The sequence below is a fragment of the Pipistrellus kuhlii genome, unplaced genomic scaffold (assembly GCF_014108245.1).
Source record: "Pipistrellus kuhlii isolate mPipKuh1 unplaced genomic scaffold, mPipKuh1.p scaffold_m20_p_12, whole genome shotgun sequence".
NCBI lineage: Eukaryota > Metazoa > Chordata > Mammalia > Chiroptera > Vespertilionidae > Pipistrellus > Pipistrellus kuhlii.
This window is the reverse complement of record NW_023425427.1, coordinates 10,009,555-10,029,042: the sequence shown is the minus strand read 5'-3', so window position 1 is coordinate 10,029,042 and position 19,488 is coordinate 10,009,555. Positions and strand designations below refer to the sequence as shown.

Below are 19,488 nucleotides of genomic sequence, written 5' to 3'. Positions count from 1 at the left end.
AGGGGAGAGAAGGAGGGAGGAGGTCCACTCTGTAAGCTTCCTGTGGGGAATAAAGGAGAGTATGAATGTAAATCTCTGGTGCAGAACCTGAGATAGAGTGGGCACCTAAAAATACCAACTCCCTTCCCTCCCATCCTTAGGAACACATAGTATAGACAGGACACTATTAAACAAGGACTCTCTGATGACAAGTCAGAGTACAGTGGAGTCCAAATGAAATCCCTGTGCGGGGGCTCCTGGAAGCTTGTAGTGGGGGGACTGACAAATACTTAGCTTCTTGTCCTCAGAGGCTGGGCAGGATCCTGTTGTGTGGTGACTTTTAAAAGCCAGCATGCTCCTCTATGAAACATGACTCCAAATCTTGTAAAAGGGAAGGAAAGTGCCTTAACCTTCTGTTTGTACTATCTTGAACATTCTGTAATAGATTATTTATTAAATTCCTCAGATGACGTTCTGGGTTTTTGTTTTGTTTTGACTATGGTTATACAACCAACTTCTTTAAAAGAAAAAGAAAAACAAAACAAAAACCTGACAGTTCCCAAGAAGAGCCCGGATGGGAGCATTGGGTTGTCCAAGATCCCAAAGACGGCACAGTATGAATGACTCTTACAAGCCTCTTTCATTTGACCCCTAATCCAGTGTGCCATATGTTGACCCTCCATGGAGCCTTGTTGACTATTTTCAGGGGGAAAAGATCTTAGTTAAAATTTAGCCGAATCAACTTGGAAAGCCAACCCACTGGTTTGTCTCATAATTAATTACGGAGTGGGACTAGACTGGAAGCTACAGAATCGCAGGCCCAGAGTGTCCCTCCTTCGCCTGTATTGTCAGCGCCTTGCCCAGTGCCCGGGCAGCTGCACATAGTCAGTATGTTCAGTCAATAACCAGATCCAGCACTTTTTAAAAGGTCATATTGCTTTTAAATATCTTCCTTTCATACACCTGGATTTCTGAAACGGAACATTATCTTTCAGTGTCTTCTAAACAATAATTGCTACTCCAGTTATTGTTCAGCATTCAGCTTCCGTAAGTGGAGATTTGGCACTGACATTTTAATTCAGAGATGAGAGTTAATGTAAGTTCTTCATCAAGGGATACTGCCTAACTCTAAGATGCCATGTGAAATATATTTTGCAAGTAAGAATGCCAGACGTGTCATCGGGGTTAAAGAAACCAAGGAGCATGTGATTGTTGTTGGTAGTTTATTAGCATGACCCCGAATGAATGACTCTGCAGGGCATTGTAAAGTTAGATTTTGTAGAACTGAGTCTGAAACTTTGGAAAGGGGAAAATTCAAACTCAAGAGTACTCAGCAATTCAAGGCCAATGGATCTGGAGGAAACTCATTTGTAGTTTTATGTGAAAAGGGAAGACAGATCTTTTTCTGAGACTTTATTTTGACCTATTAGGTCTAAAAGGACTGTGGCATGGAAACAAGGAATATGGGAGTGGGGTGGGTAGAGAAAGAAAAGATGAGACTATAGTGTTTCCTATCAATTGAACAGAATTGAAAGAATGAATCAATGGGACCAGGATCATAGTCACATTCTTTGAAGATGCTCAATGAGATTCAGAAAACATGCTTCTTCACCTTTGACTTTGGTTCTTGAATGAATGTTTCAATGGAATGATTTAGACCATTGAAAGTCCAGTATGTGCAGAAGCCTTCTAGGTATGAGATGACCTTGCAGCATTAAAAAAAAAACAACCATGGGACCTGCTAGTTTCAACCTCACTGAAGGACATATTCTGAAGAGCCAGCTCAATAAGCTTTTGAAGGGTGTGCGTTGCCGAGCAGTTTCCTGTTATTTGGTTAATGGTTGACCTAGTTCTATTGCCATATGCTTCCTGGAACGCATTCTAATATAAAGTATGTGTTAAAGCAAGACTAGGATAATAGCAGGAGAGTCAAAGCCTTTCTGAAGCCGAGACCATATTAATGCAGGCCCCGTGAAGGCAGACTAGTGTGTGGATGGAAAATGAAAAGACTTTTTTTTCTTCATGGTCCTCTTTACTAATTCTGACTTGAATCCTCACATTTCATCCCAGTCCGTTCTAAGGAGTTGCATTTCTCCCCACAGTACCTTACACATAAGGCCAACATCGTTGGTTCATTTCTTGTGCATGCCAGGCCAAGGTTGAAGTTGAACTATCCTGAGGAAAATTATTACTGCGAGGAATGATTAGATTAGATTTGGCGAACGGCAAGTGATTTTGTTTGTATTATTAATTTTGTATCGCCAACAAGGGATTAGTCAGTCTTTGCCTGAAGTTGGATGGAGTCCAGAGTGCAAGACTGAGGTACCTTAATTGTCATTTCACCTGGAATCAGCAGCCTTGGCTTGCTCTTTTAGATGGCTAGGGGAGCCCACACAATCATGGGAGCTGCTGAGCAAACTTTGCATGAGACACACAGTGTTTGTTTTAACAGCTTTAGAATGTGAGGAATCTGTGGGCCTAGTCTGCTAATTGCTGGGTATTTGGGTGTAGTGGAGGAAGCTGTTCTGTTCTCTCCATTGCTTATAACGAGAATGTTGGCGGGACCACATGTGGGGGTGGAGGATGGGATGGGGTGGACAGTTCCTTTAAAAAAATTTCTTTTTAATTCACCATAATTGTGGCATGGGGCTGTGATTCCTAAACTGGGATGATCTTCAGAATCGTTCTGAGAACTTGGAGCCAAAAAGGAGGTTATTAAAAATAGATATTTAGGTTCTACCACAGGAGAGGGATTCAGTAGGTCTAGGGTGGGACCCTAGAAGCCAAATTTAGGAACCACGGTTCTTGAGAGTGCAGTATCATTAGGCACCAGAGGAAGAAGCAGCCACTGTGCTCTGATGTCTCTCATGCAGGAAGTAGGGGAGCGAAAAGAGATGCTGTCAGAACTAGATATTTGTAACTGCTAATAATCTGAGCTCCGGAGTAGGCTTTCGTCTTTTCCTTCCCAGGAACTCAGTTCCTCCAGGGCACCTTCAGGGTACTGTATACCAAATGATTTAGGTTTGGGAAATGTCATTTTAGTGGCAGGCTACTTACTATACTCTACCATCATGCTCCACTGCCCTGTCACCCCCTCACTCCCCACCTTCCAGCACAGAGACAATGTGCTCGTTTTAACAGCTTTCAGAATGTGACGATATCTGTCATGCATCAATTAAATTGGATGCAGGTTTTCATATTAATATGTATGGCAGAAACAAAGGGATATTATAGGATGTTGATTTCTGTCTACAAAGGACTTGCTACTGATCCATCCGATTAACTTCCGGGTATGTCTTGTTTTGTTGTGTTTTGTTTTCCTATGAACAATGAAGAGATGTGCTTGTTGACCAAGGACTTTCTCCATATAGCTGCCTGCCTGACCTGATTTGGAGCTGTGGCCTCTGATATTGGGCTACAGCTAAGCTGACCCATTTGTGAATCAGAATGACCTTGACTGCAGAATCACCCTGATCTGGGTTCTGCTAGTGTTCCTGATAAGTAGTTGATCTTCAGGGTGCAGTTTGTGGATGAATGAATGGCTGAACTAGCTAAGTAAACATTCCCTCAAGAGGTAGAAGTAAACTTGGAAAGAAGATGCTGCTTCAAAGCAATGTGTGTGGTCAATATAACCTTTTTAAGGATGCTTTTCTGCACTCATCACAACAACAAGGAAAATGACCCTATTTCAAAATTGGACAGATTAGACACTTTGGCTTCCTAAGAAAAAGCAGAGATGTTATTTCTTTTCTTGATGTATTGTCTATCCTCAAAAACTACTATGATCACTAGCACCCCAAAAATACCCTGCCTGCATTCAAGAGAGTGGCTGCAGAGCAAACATTGCTAAGGGTATTTGATGATCTTTCTCTGGTCTTCCTTCGAACTTTAAGTCTCAGGGAGTGAGAAGAATGTTGTTTTAGAAATAGAAGAGGAGAAACAACTGACTAGCAAAAAGGAAGTTGAGGACATTTCTCTTCTTGTCAGTAATTTGTTAGTAACAAAATAGTGGTCATGGCCTAAGAACTCATGGCTATGTCCTTGGCATGCTCAGAAGCTCCAAGAATGGAAGGTAGTCTCTTCAAGTTATTTTGAGGAGTTGGACACTACCTACTAGGCTTCTAATGCTTACCCAAGTTAAGAGGTTGAAGTGCCTCCAAGGCTTTAAGTAGCAGCTGAAACATGTGATCTTGTTAACCCCGAGATGTTGCTGAGAAGTGACTCAGATCACTGCTGCAGACGATCCTGTCCTGCCCCAGCTGCCCTTTAGGCATATAGCACAGAGCTCATGAGCCACCAGAACTTCAGGAACAAGGACAACTTGAACTGGCTATCCTGCGCATGGGACTGATGTTGAGGACGACTTGGTGTTTTGGACCCATCCGGTTTCATAAGCGTTTCCAGTTCCTACCTCTACCCCCACCCCTACTTGTGCACAAACCACCTGAAGAGAAGGGGAGGATACCAGAGAGTCATGAGTTCTCATGATGACTTGCTCTTTGGCTGTTTTCTCCTCTAGATAGATGGAGGCTTTTGCTTTCCCCAGGAAAAAGGTAAAGTATGCTCAAAAGGTAGCTTAAAAGCTGTGTGATGCCTGTTTTAAACCAAGTAACAGACTTGAGTAGTTTCTGATTTACTAAATCGTAACCAAGAGGTAACTCATCCCCAAGAAGCTGGTGTGTGCAGCCTTAGCATGAGAGGAGGGAGCTGCCTGATGAGTCATTGAACATGACTGATTTAGCACAAAAGAAAACGGGGGGTGGGGTGGTAAGAAGGGGGTTGAGATTGTTACCTCACCAGACCACTCTTGAAGCTTTCTTGACTTCTAATATGTTTATGTAAATCCAAAACGACTTTAAAGTCTTTCTGTCCAGCTGAGTGAATGTGTTGCCTATTTCGGAAGTTGATAATGACTCAAGGGTATCCAGCGCTCAGAATTCAAGCCACCGCATGTTGGCAATAAGGCTGGATCCCAGTTTTATAAATAAAATGCCTGAGTGCTTGCCTTGAGGATCCACACGCAGTCTGTGAGCACATTCTAAATCTTGATGCGTCCGTACACTGCAGTGTCAACTACAAAGAACTCAAGGAGAGGGGGTCCAGAAGGGAGGGAATGTCAAGTCACTCACTTATATTCAAAGAAACAAAATCCCAGGCTGGAATGGACCTGTGCAATCACCCTGCCCAACCAACCCCTGCGTTTTGCAGCTCCAGAGTGGCTAACGCGATATGTCCAAAGTCCACCATGTGAGAAGCTAGGGAGGCTTGGCATGGAATTTCAGGTCCTGCCTTGGCCATCTCCGCCTATTCCGCTACAACGGTGTTGGCAAATAGGCTTGACTTCCTGTGCCAATTTTGATTGATTGGTGGAGACTGCCTGGAGCTCGGCTTTGAGGATTCTCTGCCCTGTCTAGGCTTGTTGGAAAGGAGTGAGGAGATCAGGCAGAGACTGCTGCCGGGGGTGGGAGGGGGGGAATGACAGGTGGTGGTACTTCTCCGCGGTTGCTGTCCCTTACAATGACGTGTTTTCAAAGCACAGCCTTCTTCCCCACCAGACACTTTCTCACCCGGTGTCCATGAAGACTTCCTGTTTCCAAATGTTTAAACCAAAGAAGGGGATATTTAGTCAGGAGGAAACTCTCATTGAGAACAGTTACCCAAGTGACTTACCAAAGGTAACTAGGTTGTTAAGCAGCCATTTGAGCCAACAGTAGGGTTTTCAACATGAGTTTTATCACCTAGCCTGAGGAGCTCTCTGCGCTGTGTGTGTAGTCTAACCCTGTCACTGGTGAGGGGTCACTCAGCTTCCTGTTTGACTGTCACCTTTTTCCTTGTTCTACATGTTGTCCACGGTTTGCCTTTCCATGCCTTCTTGCTTTGGGGGACCTCGTGGACCATCTATCTACTAAATCCGTCCCCTTTGTAGGTGGTTCGGAAAGGTCCTCACCTTGCCCAGGCTCACCCCGCTAAGTTGAGAGCCATGCTGGCCCCCAGCACCCTGATCATCACCCTCCCCCGCTCCCCCAAGGTATTTCATGAAAGCTTTCCTTCCTGCTACCACACACGTGACTTTGAAACTACAAGGAACTGTGGAGGTTATTTATTTCACCTCACTTTATGGCCGGAGAAATGGAATCCGAGAACATTTAAAGGACTTGCCCAAGGTAACTCTGTTGCTAAGGAGCACAAAAACACTCTGGATCTTGAGGAACAAAGCCAAACACACAAACTTTTTCCCCCCTGTGCTTTTTATTTACTTATTTTTTATTTTAATGAGAAAAAATGAACGGGAGGTGGGGGGGGGCATGACTGCCTTGTATCTTATCAGGATCGATAGATCCCATACAATTTGATGAAACTGATCCACGAGGGCTTTTTGGAGAATTCTTTGGTAGTTTCTGTAGTAAATTCAGAAGGAAAAATGTTGGTTGTAAACTTCCCTGTAATATGATTCTCACAGGGTTTTCAGTATAATTCTGGAACCCTTTCTGGTTCCAAAGGGAAACTGTTGGGAGGTCCCCTGTGTGGGGTGTAAAGGACCCTGGCGGTCTGAATAGGGCAGTGGATTTGTGATGGTCTAGCAATGTGCAAGGCACGTGATCACAGGAGATGGGCCACCTACCTACCCCCAGAGAGCTCTGCCATGGTTATCCTATGGATAGACCAAGTATGTCTGATCCTACTTTGCCCTGAATGGGGTCGGGAGGGCAACCTGTTAACATCTAGTGTGAGATGCATGCCATGGATACCAACATAGAAAAAGCCCATGGCCAAAACCGGTTGGCTCAGTGGATAGAGCGTTGGCCTGTGGACTGAAGGGTCCAGGGTTCGATTCCGGTCAAGGGCATGTACCTTGGTTGTGGGCACATCCCCAGTGGGGTGTTTCCCTCTCATTGATGTTTCTAACTCTTTATCTCTCTCCCTTTTTCTCTGTAAAAAAAATCAATAAAATATATTTTGAAAAACAAAAAGAAAAGGCCCATGTCACTTCCCATGTAGGTGCATTCATGTGCCCCTCTTGGCTGGTCTGGAAAAACAGAATCGAAGCTCTCCTGTTCGTTAGCATCGTCGCAGCAGACAGCTCTCAAGCAGTGCCGCTGCCATCTGTTCCCATGGGCCACTCCACATCCATGCCTGTCTCCACCACATGAGCAGATGAGGCGGGAACGTTGTCCAGATCTCTGAGAGATCTTGGTGCTCAAGAGCATCTGCTCAGGGACCTCTTCATAGGCCAGGCGGCTCACCTTGGAGCTCTTGCCCTCCGCCAGACCATTTCCTTTTGAGGTGTCCTCACTCACAGAATGGAATCCATTTCCCTTGTTCTTGGAAACTCCATCTAACCTTGAGCCTTTGTGTTGGAATGGAATGGTGTAATATCTGCATAAAACTGGGAACAAGGCACCACCCTTGGTTTTTTGTTTTTTTTTTTGTCCCTCCCAGTCTTTTCAGCAAAATGATCCCCTTTCACTTTAACAAAAAGATTCCCTTTCTCGCTTAAAATATTCCGGATACGCTTTAACTTGCCTTGGGGTCATAGCACATGTCTTCCAGGACTGATGAGTCTTGTCAGTTGCCCCAGGGTGACAACTTTAATAAGCAAATTGCACACACCTGGTTTTGCAAAATATTGGCCTAATGGGGCACCTCGGTGGAAGTTAGTACTTCCACTCCCAGAGAACACACCCTGCCTCCCCACCCCTCTCCGAAAGGAGGCCCCAGAAACTGCTGCCTCTCCATTTATCTTGTGAAACTTTACCTTCTCTTCCCTCCCCTGTTGTGATCCTTAATGAGCTCAGGTTGTTGCTGTCGCCGCTGCTGTCTCTGGGATTTGAAAGGCCCGCCAGCGATGGGCTGTGGTACACGTAGGGGGGAGTGCGGTTAAGTGGGAACGGGGCTGGTGAGCCCTGTCTGTCTGACTGTGCATCCCCTGCCCTTCTCTTTGATTTGCTTTTGCCATTGGTTGGAATGGCACAGGCCTTCCCCGTGTAGACTTTCCTTCGTAAGTTGAAAGAAGACTGCCGTTACCGATGTTTGAACGCTGAACACCACCCTTGCTTGTCTTTCACTCTTGTTCTCTCCTTTGATCATCCATTCAAACATTTACTGAGCATCTGACCGCTTGGTAGGCTTTGTGCGAACTGTTGGAGATTTCAGAAATGAGAGACTCGGACCCTGCCTTTTATTTTAATTTTTAAATTATTTCTCTTATTTTATTTGTTGACTTATTTTTTAAATCTTACCTGAGGTTACTTTTTCCGTTGACTTTCAGAGAGTGGAAAAGGGAGGAGGAGGTGGTAAAGGGGTCGGGGAAGGGAAAGAGAGAGAGAAAGAGAGAAGGGGAGGGAAAGAGAAACAGATGTGAGAGAGACACATTGATTGGTTGCCTACCACAAGCTCACTGTGACTGGGGCCTGTGATGGGACCTGGCAACCCAGGTACCTCCCTTGACTGGTAATCTAACCTGCGACCCTTTGGTGTGTGGGCCAATGCTCTAACTACTGAGCAATACTGGCCAGGGTGTCCCTAACTTCTAGAAGCTCATAATCTATTGTTCACTTCTCCAGTCGTTAGCAGGTATAACACATTGCCACACTTCACAGGATGCATTGTAATGTGTATTCTTTAGCTTCTGTGTACTTCTATGTAATTGCTGAAGGTCAGCTCCCCCAAATAAAGCTATTTGGATGTCTTCCCTGTCATCCATTCTTTCAGACATTTTGAGGTACCCATGTGATCAGGAGGCAGGGTCACTCCCATAGAAGCTTCAAGTAGCATCGATATATATGTATCTCCAGACCAACTAATGGTGACGATTATATCTTTGAGTACTCTGTGTTCTAGATTAGATTTCACACTCACCTTCCAAAATGCCTACAGGATTCTTAGATTAGATGTTTTTCTTCCCTGCACTAGTTGACCTTTGAGTCATTGGATATCATTCTGCTGCAGGCTTATAGAATCTGGTTATACATTTAGCTCCTTAGGCAATAACAGCTATATTCCGTGAGGCTTTTCTGACTTTGACGAGGCTGAGGATGTCCTTACACTTCAAATCTGTTGTCAGCCTATGTTCCACCGTCACTTGTATGTATGTTCTTCAGAAATCCCAGTCAGCAACTCAGCAACACCTAAAAGTACCTCTTCTTCCCATCTCACCTCTTGGTTTGGATGTCTCCCAAACATCTATAGGGAAATCCTTTCACTCATTCCTAGAGTCCACTTTCAGGCATCTATAAAGAACACCACGTGGTATTTATGCAATTATAGACTAAATATCATTTGTGATGAGAAATACTTGAGGCTTGTCTCCACTCAACAGTATGGGTGAATGTCTCAGGCTAGCCAAATGCATCCAGGTCAGAGGGTATATTATATGCTTTGGTATGGAATTCCAGGTCATTCCCTATCCATGTCCTCTACTCCAGAGCTCATGTCACTTGCATCATGCTGCGACATGAAACAGTATTGCATCATCGGGCATGCATAATGGAGTGTGACCCAATTATCATGAGATTACTGAATATTTTTGTTTGGAAGCTTGCCAGCAATCATGAACAAAGAGATGCTTTCCCAAGCCACTTTCTCACCTTTATTCATGAAGACTATACATGGCATTTTTAATATCTGATGGTTTCCTCTGTATCCTTCTGGATGAGTAAAGAATAAGGCAAGCTTGCTTTTTTTTTTTTTTTTTGACAAAGAATATAGCTAGTATAGGAAATCAAGGTTTTGAGCTAATTTGATGAGAATTAGTAAAAAGTCAAAGGTAGAACAGAGACTATAGTGGCTGGAAAAGGAGATGATCAATTTCTAGGAAATGGGAGACTTTGATATTTTTACAGTAATGAAGAAAAGGTCTTCCTGGAACAAAAGTACTGAAGAAAAAAAACAAAAAGAGGTAAAAAACAAAACAAAAAAAACACACAAGCCATTATTTCCTTCGCACACAGATGAAGCCTGTCTCTTTGTTACTGGAAGTTCTGACATTTCTTGAATCTCCAACCTTTTTGATTTTTAAAATCTAACATGTAGTTCTAAAATAGTCTTTATTTTCATCTCTGTGTTTTCATTCTTCCTGAGTTATCTGTGTCCTCCAAAAGTTTAAAAACAAGTGATTTTTTTTCCTCTCATCTCTGTTGGCGGAGACACACAATGGGCTGCCTTCCCCCTTCTCTGTGGAAAGAATGGAAACATAGTAAGCAGCCAGCACAGCTCCATAAGGATTGACATTCCTGGCTTCTGCGTTTGAAGTTAAGATGGTCACGAGAGAGAGAAATATTTTCGGTTCCAAGCCTAAGAAAAGGACATTCCTTTTAGTCCTGGCACTCCTGTTTTCCTGGTCCTCATTTCTCTCAGCACCATCTTCAGTCCCATTAATAACTCACATCTGAAAATGAAATCACTTTCATAAGTTCTTTTCCTCCCCACACCCTCAATTATACAGAGAGTGACGTTCTCTTAGATTTATCTCAAGTAGCTTAGGATATATTTTCCTGGCATCTTTTGCTCTGGATGAGTTCCCATTGTTGATCAAGCACATTCAAGAGCGTTTTCCAGGGCCCTGAGAGACCCATCCATGCATTCTGTTCTGTTCAACACGGGGGGGAAGAAATGGTTTTTCACCTTGCTTCAGAGAAGAAAATCAGAAGGATTGGGGTTTGTAGGTTAAGTTCCACATTAGACAAATTCCCTTCTGACAAAGAAGTTACATGATCAACAACAGTCTTTCTTCAAAACATTTCTCTTTTGAAAGAGAAAGGGGTTCCATTTGAGGCTGTTGATTAAGACGTGAAGATGAGGTGTGAAATTGGTGGTGGCCCAAGGTCATTGGTAGAATAGACGGTCCATTTGAAAATTATTAACAGCTGGCTCAATGGAGTTGTATAGCTACAGCTGTGTGAGAAAAATCCAAGCACAAGATATTTGGAATGTCCTGTTCGAGGTCCTTTCCTATTCTAGAATGATCCTGGCACCCATTGAACAAATGTACAATATAGACAAAAGACTAGGTAGCTCTATACATGAGCATGTAATACAAGCTTCATTTGTTTTAGGGTTTGTTTTTTGTTGCTGTTTTTTTAACCATACTTTTTATTATTTCATTAGTTTTTTTTTAATTCTGGAATCATGAAGCTTCTCATACAACCTGCATATCCCCATGTCCCACCCAATAATAACACAACTGCAGAGTCTTACAGTGTTTGCGAATTTTAATGGCCCATTTAAGGAATTCTCTTGCTCTTCACTTAGATTTTTAAATTAAAATTGCTCATCATATTAAATAATTTATGGGGTTTAACTTGCCAAATTTTGAGCTAGTGGAGAAAAAGACAACTGGAAGAGATGCTATATTTTCTAAAAACACCTTTTTCTAAAACTAAGCTGGTTTCTTGTTTTGTACAACCTAATAGAGGAATGATTTGCTTAGATCCTTGCATTCATATCTGGAGGCATACACAGACATGTATATGTAAGTATGCAGGCATATAAAAATATTTGGTCTACAAAGAAATATGCCTTTTCCTTCCATCTGTCATGTTTGCTTGGCTAACCCAGAGACCTGACATGGAAGAGAAATGCAGAGAGCATTTCACTGGTTAATGAATTCCACAGCCCTGAGTCACCCTGGCCCCAGGCTCCTTGCCTTTGCCTCATTCTATTCCTGCTCTCAAGGTCAGAGGTCTGGATCTCCAGATCTGACTTTGGAACTGGAAAACAAGGTAGGAGATGCCATAGCTCATATAAAGTGAGAGTCCCCTTCCATATTTCAGAGCAAATTCCCCAAATATACTATAACACCCAGAAGTGTGGAGGTCAGGTTTCGATAACTCATCCTTGCCTTATACCGATGGGCAAAGCTCTTCATAAATTGGACCAAGGACCCTCAGTGAACATTAGGTAAATTTGTTCTCCACACCAACTTCATGAAGCAAATTTGCTTTCTGCAACTCATAGAGGTCAAGTGACTTCCCCAGAGTCACAGTTGGTTGAAAGCCTGGACAAAGTCCCACAACTGGTCTTCTGACCAGCCCTTTCCAGTACTCCATGATGACTCACCCATGGGTGACAAATGCTTTGTAGCCTTTTAAAGGAAGTTGGGGGTATTCAGGAGACATCCTCCAACCTTGTGAGGATGTATCATCATGGAAGGAAATCACCCTCCTCTTCATAGACGAGGCCTCCTCAGAGCTAGTGATCACAATGACTTGCTGTGTAGCATTTATCTTAGTGATGATTACAGACATGGTAAGGAGAAACTAATGCGTTCAGAGCCACAGGCTCTGATGGAGAAGGGAAGGGGAGAGATGCTAATGGTACTCAAGAGAAGGCAGGCACTGTATTTTCCAAGGCCAGATTATCTCCTACATTTGTTGTCTATTTTTCACTATGGTATTGTACAGTGGATACAATGTTCTTGTTATTCCTAATTAGCATATGAAAAAACCGGTCTCAGACAGGCTAAGTAATTTGCATGTGGTCACATTAGTGTTAGGTGTCAATGAGGTGATGTGAATATAGGTCAGCTATGTGCATTTCGTTGTGCAATACTGCCTGCAAACTTCTCTGGGGTTGTGGAGAAACATGATACTGGTGTTTCTGGAGGACTGGGGAAGTCCATGGAAATCATGGCTAAGAATTATTGGTGACTGATTATGTACCCAAATAATTTGTATGTATCACTTCATTTCATCCTTACTATAATTTTGTGAACTAGTATCACTTTTTTTTTTTTTAATCCTCACCCATGGATATTTTTCCATTGATTTTTAGAGAAAGGAAAAGAGAGAGAAATATCGATGTGAGAGAAACTCATGGATTGGTTGCCTCCTACATGAGCCCAGACCAGGGCCCGGGCTAGGGAATTGAACCCAGAACCCTTCGGTCTGCAGATCGACACTCTAGCTACTGAGCCCTACTGGCTAGGGCCTACCTTTTTTATTTTTATTTTTTAACCACTTTTTGCAGGTGAGGAAATGGAGGCACAGAAAGGCCATACAATTTACCAAGCTCAGACAATTAATTAGTAACTGGATTCAAACTCAGGCAAGTGGGCTCCGAGCCCATGTTCTTAGCTACCATGCTGGGTGCTGCTAAGCAGGCCAACAGCCAAGTTCAAAAAAGCCCCTGTTGGTCAAAGGTATTTTTCAGCTGGATCAGCTCTGGGTTTGGTGTGTTATGGAAATAACCAGCTTGTCAGTGTGGGTAGGATATGCTCTGAGGAAGGTCTTCCGTATCTCTATTATTACAGAGATAAGATACCAAGATATTATTTAAGGATCCATAAAACTTAGTATGACAGACTCTAGTTTTTGCATAGGAGAGATCCCTAAGTGGCTAGTCTTTATCTTAAGGGAAAGGAAAGATAGTGCAGGGCTGTAAGCCAGGGAACAGATGTGATTTAGCATTTTATCTCTCACTCCAGATGTTTAGCTGCAGTAGGTGACTACCTCAAGGTGAGTTTCCAGTGAAAAACTCTATTGAGGAAGGACTTTGTTCAACGGGAAATTTGAAGGTTGTCTATCTCTACGTGGTCCAGGACAGCATCCCTGAGCCATGTGTGGCGATTGGGCATTTGAAATATGCCTGGTCAGAATGGAGATGTTGCTGTAAGTCCCAAATATACTGAATTTTGAGACTTAGTAGGAAAAAGAGAATGTAAACGATCTCATTGATATGTGTATGTATTGATTACATGTTGAACTAATATTTTGGATATCATAGGCTAAAACAGACTACGGCTGCTAGAAAATTTAAAATTACATCTATAGCTTACATTATATTTCTTCCTGACAGGGCTGCCTCAGGTTAATGTCTTTGCCATCTAGTTCAGTAGAAAATATGTAAGAATGCCATTCTCATAGGTTGATGCACTATCTCTGAAGAACCAACTGGTTCAAGTATTCCAGCCTAAGGACTGTTGCTTCTTAAAGTTCTTGGGTGATATTCTACACCTTCATTGGTGCTGATCATATAAAAATGTAGTTAAAAGTATAATTGTTTTAAATCTATCCCTGAATAACTTAACTCTTTTTGATATATGTTGTTTTGTTGTTGTTTTTTAAAAAAGAGCCCAGATCACATCTCATTAGTTGCTCTTGATGTGGTGACCTGGTCACTAGGTGGACTTCACAGAAAGAATCGGCCTCTGTTGTTGCTCCCTTCTCAATATGGTTTAGGTTTGTCGAAACCGGTTTGGCTCAATGGATAGAGCGTCGGCTTGGGGACTGAAGGGTCCTGGGTTCGATCCTGGTCAAGGGCATGTACCTTGATTGTGGGCATATCCCCAGTAGGGGGTGTGCAAGAGGCAGCTGATCGATGACTCTCTCTCATCGATGTTTCTAACTCTATCTCTCTCCCTTCCTCTCTGTACAAAATCAATAAAATATATTTTTTTTAAAAAATATGGTTTAGGTTTGACCACCTCTTCTTCAGCCCCAGGGCATCTTCCCAGCCTAGTCCTACTTTATCTCATTCCTAGAAACATCTTGGCAGCTGCTTAATTAATTTTTCAAAGTGTGAGAGTGTGTGTGTGTGTGTGTGTGTGTGTGTGTGTGTGTGTGTGTGTGTGTATATAAAATTTATAGACAGACGAAGAGAGAGAAACAGCAGATTTGTGAGACATTGATTGGATTAGCTGCCTCCAGCACGCCCCCTACTGGGGATCAAGCCTGAAACTCAGGCACATGCCCTAACTAGGAATCAAACCTTCAACCTTTGGGTGTACTGGATAACACTCAACCAACTGAGCCACACCAGCCAGGGCTCAGAAGCTGCTTTAGCAGCTTTTGTCTCACACTACTCCCCCTTCCCAGCCTCCATAAATTCCTCTCAGTGGTCCCAAAATAATATGTGTTTTAAAAATCTTTATTGTTGAAAGCATTACATATGTCCCCTTTTTCCCCCCACATTGACCCTCTCCAGCCCGTTCCTGCCCCCCACCCCAGACTGTCACCCTGAAAGGACCTAGCTGTCATCCATCTCATTCCTCTGATTAAGGATGATAAGTGTTCCCAATGAAGCCAGGGAGGGAAGGATTTGACATTTGAGACTCCATAGATGTTATCTTATTTAATCCCTGGGAGGCGGATATTTTTAGTCCCATTATACAGGTGAGAAAGCAGTATTGCATCTTGCCTGAGGTTGGGTAGTAGGCGATAAAGATCCATTCTAACACTTAGGATGTTGAGGTTCTATTATCTTTCTTGGCTAAAACCTCTGCTAGTTCTACTGACCCAGGCTGCCTGCCTAGCTTTCAAGAACATTCATTATCAGGCTCAGGGACCACCTCATCCTTTGCTCTCCTGGCTGTCCTAATTACTTTGGTACTTGCAAACTGTTCCATCACAATCCACACTTCATCACAAAGTATTTAGGATTCTTCATTCTCAAATTTTTTATGTTAGCCTTGTCCCAGCTGTACTTTAACTCCCTTTTGCCTCCTTATGTTACTTGCGTTACTCTTATATCCAGAACCGTACCAGCTACCTGGTAGGCACTCAAATGCTCACTAAATGGATGCTGCTGGCACATGGTAGCTGATCAATAAGTATGTGTTTTGGGCTCAGTTGAAAATGATTTTCCTTTTAAATGAAAGCAGAGAGCGCCAGGTCAATGACTCCCTCTTCACCAGTCTAAATGTGAGATGAAGTGGACCTTGGCAATGCTGAGACACTCCCAAGCCAGACTTTACCTCATCGGGTCTCAGATTTCCAACCTTATCTCAGTTGTGGGGTGAGGTGGTCATGACTGGCGTCCCATATATCTCGGGGGTGGGGGAAGGGGGTCATGGGACTATGTGGCTTCTCATATTTCCTGGGGAGACATTTAAGATGTTTTTACATGTTTGGGGGGTATACGGTAAAGCAGACAGTCCCTTGAGATCAGAGCTCTGTCCTCTGCAGGGACTCATGGAACAGAACTGATCATTGGATGGCATGGTCACACAGTGGGCTCCATTGATTAACGTGTGTGTTCAACTGTGATTCTGTGGAACTTCCCTTTATCCAGTGGTACAGAGCACACCTGCCCCTGGGACGAGGGCTAGCAAAAACACTGACAATCAATCGCTCCCATTGCTAATAGGTAGCACATGTTGTGCGGTCTTTCTCGGCCATGCCTCTTGTTCACGTGGCCGAAGTGTTGTGTGGGTACATTAAGTATTTAAATACCATAGTAAAAACATTATAATAATAATAATAATTAATTAAAATTAAAAAAGAAAATAAACACCATAGTGATCACATACAGACACTCACACTCACACTCCCTTAAATCTGGGCTGACTTGTTGGGCCTGGGGATTTCCTTTAAATAGGGAGACTGTCTTGCTTGTTTACATATTTCTCTTAAAAACACTTCAGCTTTAAAAATCATTTCCAAGCTTGTGAAACCAACATGCTAATAAAAAATACACAAACACGGTAGAAGTTGGAATTCAGAGAAAGCGAAAGTCCTTGTTAACCGCACTCCCAGAGACAACGTCACCTGGAAAGGTGAGGGCAATGTCCCTTCTCATCAGCTCCCTGTACCTCTACACGGGCTTATTCCTACCGTCGTTATTTAGGCAGCCACCGCCTATGCCTTTTGCCTCACAGCTGGTTTCTTCACTCTCTGTAAGTGCTAAGGAATTCTCCTAAGGCCCCCTTAAGGAGAAGAACAGGTTTTGAAGTGCAGGCTGGATGGCTGGGCTTCTTAGCTTGGGTGATCAGGGCTTTGCCGGTGCTGTGCTGAACCCTGGCCATCAGTGACCTCACTCTGCTTTAGTATCTTTAAAGACTTACTTTTTTTTTTTTTTGAGTAATTCCATTTGGAGGCCAGTTAGTTCTTTTCAGTCTTGACATTTCTCATCTCCCAAATAGACCAGCCTTCTGGAACGCAGTATTGCTCTTTGAGTGAAAAGCAGTATTTTATAAGGACAATCTTCTTTGCCTGAGATTCCATCGCCAGAGGCAGGAGCAGTACAAGGAGCACAAAGGATATGAGAAAAGGGGGATGAAGGTGGAAACATACCGCTAGATTCAGAAATCCCAGGTCAGCCAGGAAGTCTGAAGACAAGGACAGTGCTGAGATTAGGGAAGGAGAGGACTTGTTTTTTTACGAGAACAGTGGGCAAGAGGCCAGCGGGGAGGGGTCTGCTGACCTACCGTAGAACAGCCTCCAGCCACAAGCCAGTCCCCTAATTCGTGGTCCTATGGGACTGGAGCTAAAGCTTTTTGTAAATTCTGATCCTCAGCTCCTTCACCAACATCCCCTGTTCTCCCACTTCCCCTCCCAAACTCATACAGCCCATTAGTTTAGCCTGCTTCCTTATTTCCTGGGTACAAACATTTTTTTTTAAAGGGGTACATATTACAATCAGTTTACATTCAATGTGCATGGGTTTTCTTCCCTTGAAAGTCTGTGTTAAGGTAGTATGTCTTCCATGACGATGGTTCCAAGTGGCCGAGGAAGGTATGTAGGTCCCGGTCACTGGCCAGTGCTGGGTGTGAACCTCACGCCGTCCTTGCTCTCAAGGACCTCTCAGGTCAGGGTGGCAAGATGGACAGTGAGGCTGACGGTGCTGTGTGACAAGTGCTTGGGAGGTTCAGGAACACGGAGGAGGGGCCTCAGCCCAGCCCCGGGGTGCCAGGCAGGGCCTTCTAGAGGAAGTGGTTCTCCCCTGGGGATGATTCCCCACCCTCACTCTCACTCCCCCGTGTCTTTAGTGAGACCAGTGGAAACACTTTGGTTTCTACTGGGGGCAGTGGGAGTGGGAACGGGCCGGGATGCTGATAAATGTCCTCCAGTGTCCAGGAGAGCTTCCCCCACAACAAACAATGATCTGGACCCAAAGGTTGGTGATGCATAAGGTTGCGAAACCCTGGTCTCAATTGAGAATGAAGGATGGATGCAAAGTGGGGTGTGTGTGTGAGGGGGGGGGGTGTTGGGGGAGTGGGTTACCAGGGAGAGAGTGGGCTGTGGAAGAAAGTCAGCAGGTAAAACTAGTCTTTTCCCAGTCCTCAGAAGGTCGTTTCTGACCATGGTGAACTGATTTCAACTGAATGGCCGCCGCAAAAGCCAGGTGTAGAGGATTGACAAAAGCATTTTGTCTGCGAAAGGGAGGCTTAATTGTAATAATGGCAATTATAGTTGCCTTTCTGTGATGCCAGAAACTCTGCCAAATGCTTTATGTTCGCTGTCCAGACTATTCCACACAACACACGTATGAAATAAGGATTCTTCTGCTTGGAGGGGGAAATAGAGGTTTGGGGAATTGAGTTTGTCAAGGATTCATACAGCTCTTAAATCATGGACTTGGGATTCAACCCTACATGGTTTTAACTGTACCTCTGCTTTCCGTTTTCCCAGTTCTCTAGGGAAGGAGACAGGCCCAAGGGCCTGGGGTGAGTGAATGTGCTCGTGTGTGTGTGTGTGTGTGTGTGTGTGTGTAAGACAGAGGGAGAGAGAGAAGGGAGTGACTGTGCTCTTTGTGTGTGTGTGTGTGTGTGTGTGTGTGTGTGTGTGTGTGTGTAAGACAGAGGGAGAGAGAGAAGGGAGTGACTGTGCTCGTTTGTGTGTGTGTGTGTGTGTGTGTGTGTGTGTGTGTGTGTAAGACAGAGGGAGAGAGAGAAGGGAGTGACTGTGCTCTTTGTGTGTGTGTGTGTGTGTCTCCCGGGTTTGTGTTTCTCCTAGAGAGGTGAGAGTTTAAGATGGGAAGGACTTGGCTGGTATCAGAGAGAGAATTGAACATGCAGATCAGCTGGGCTCCCAGGTGGAGGCGGGAGAGGATTGAATCAAGAGCCCAAGCTGAGCCATCAGCTGTGGATAGTGGGAGGGGGAGCGCGCCTTGCATTGTGGATGGGAGATGCGATGCGGAAGGAAAGGCTGACAGAAGGTGGAAACCTCTTTCTCTCAACTTGACACAAGAAAGGAAGACAGGTAAATGTCAGCCGGTGAACACCAACCTGTGGGTAGGCAAAGAGAAGTTGGGAGGAAAAGCGAATGTAGACTGAAGGTTGAGATGTTTTTAGATGATTTCTAAGCATTCATCTATTACATTCAGGTTTGCAAATATTACCTAGAGTTGTACATAGTCATTTTTAAGTTAGACCTTATTTTCTTGTACATTGGTGAATATTTTTAAGTTAGACCTTATTTTCCTATACATTGGTGAATATTTTTAAGTTAGACCTTTTTTCCTGTACATAGGTGAGTATTTTCTACCTCTTATCCTTAATTTTCTATATTTGTATTTTGTCCTCACTCCTCCTCCTTTCCCCATTTCGTATTAGGCTAGATAAAAGTTTTTGTTTAATTTTATGTGGTATTATATTTTTAAAGAAAATAAGTGGTCACTTGGTTAATATAATTGCTTTTTGATTTTTTGACTCCTGTTTTCTAATTTATCTTAATTAAATCCTTTCACTTTTCTTTCTGTTTTCATGTTCCTTGAGTAAGATGTTTAATTTATTTAGTTGTAGTCTTTCTTGATTTAATGAATTATTACTATTATTTCCTGATTTATAATTCT

The 19,488-nt window shown here is 43.5% G+C and overlaps 1 protein-coding gene across 12 annotated transcripts in view; it reads left to right on the top strand.

The window, feature by feature from the left end:
• The window catches only part of ZNF462 (zinc finger protein 462), a 135,001-nt gene that overhangs the window by 18,039 nt on the left and 97,474 nt on the right, over positions 1 to 19,488 (top strand). For 9 of the 12 annotated variants that reach the window (XR_006741234.1, XR_006741236.1, XR_006741235.1 and 6 more), the window contains exon 2: positions 8,606 to 8,610. The exons of the other annotated variants lie outside the window; for them this stretch is intronic. The gene's annotated coding sequence lies outside the window, so the exon portion shown is untranslated. The remainder of the gene's footprint in view (positions 1 to 8,605; positions 8,611 to 19,488) is intronic. 12 annotated transcript variants of the gene reach the window in all.